This window comes from Morone saxatilis, unplaced genomic scaffold (assembly GCF_004916995.1).
Source record: "Morone saxatilis isolate NCDOM2014 unplaced genomic scaffold, NCSU_SB_2.0 Contig10, whole genome shotgun sequence".
NCBI classification, from domain to species: Eukaryota; Metazoa; Chordata; class Actinopteri; family Moronidae; genus Morone; species Morone saxatilis.
In genome coordinates this window covers 14,913,498-14,913,859 of record NW_023339652.1, presented here as the reverse complement: position 1 = coordinate 14,913,859, position 362 = coordinate 14,913,498, and the positions used below count along the sequence as shown (strand labels likewise).

General features: G+C 42.8%; 1 long non-coding RNA gene across 1 annotated transcript in view; it reads left to right on the top strand.

Annotated features, from left to right (window-relative positions):
• LOC118340442 overlaps positions 1-362 on the top strand; it is a 939-nt gene extending 577 nt beyond the window's left edge. The window contains exon 3 of the long non-coding RNA XR_004797375.1: positions 274-362. This is a non-coding gene — a long non-coding RNA (uncharacterized LOC118340442). The remainder of the gene's footprint in view (positions 1-273) is intronic.

Sequence of the window (362 nt, the reverse complement as noted above, 5' to 3'; positions counted from 1 at the left end):
ACATTCTGTTCAAGTGTTGACAAAGGGTTTAAATACAAAAATATAATAACATAGTTGATAGATCTACTCTCACATTGCTGCTCTAATCCAAAATAGACTTGAATCATTGTCATTCATCTTTTGTGACTGATCCACACTGTTGAGGTCTCAGTGAAGTGAAGGGGAAGTTTGTTGGAAGGCATCGATGAACTGTGGGGTTGTTTGTAGTTCTCTTACAGGTTGAGGCTGTTGTTACGGTCGCATACTCACCCCGGTTGTTTCTCTCGCCTTCAGTGACCACAACACACAGCAGACACACACTAACAGCAGCGACTCCAATGCAGAGGAAGACGTTCAGGTACGGGAACTGAAACTAAGGTTGT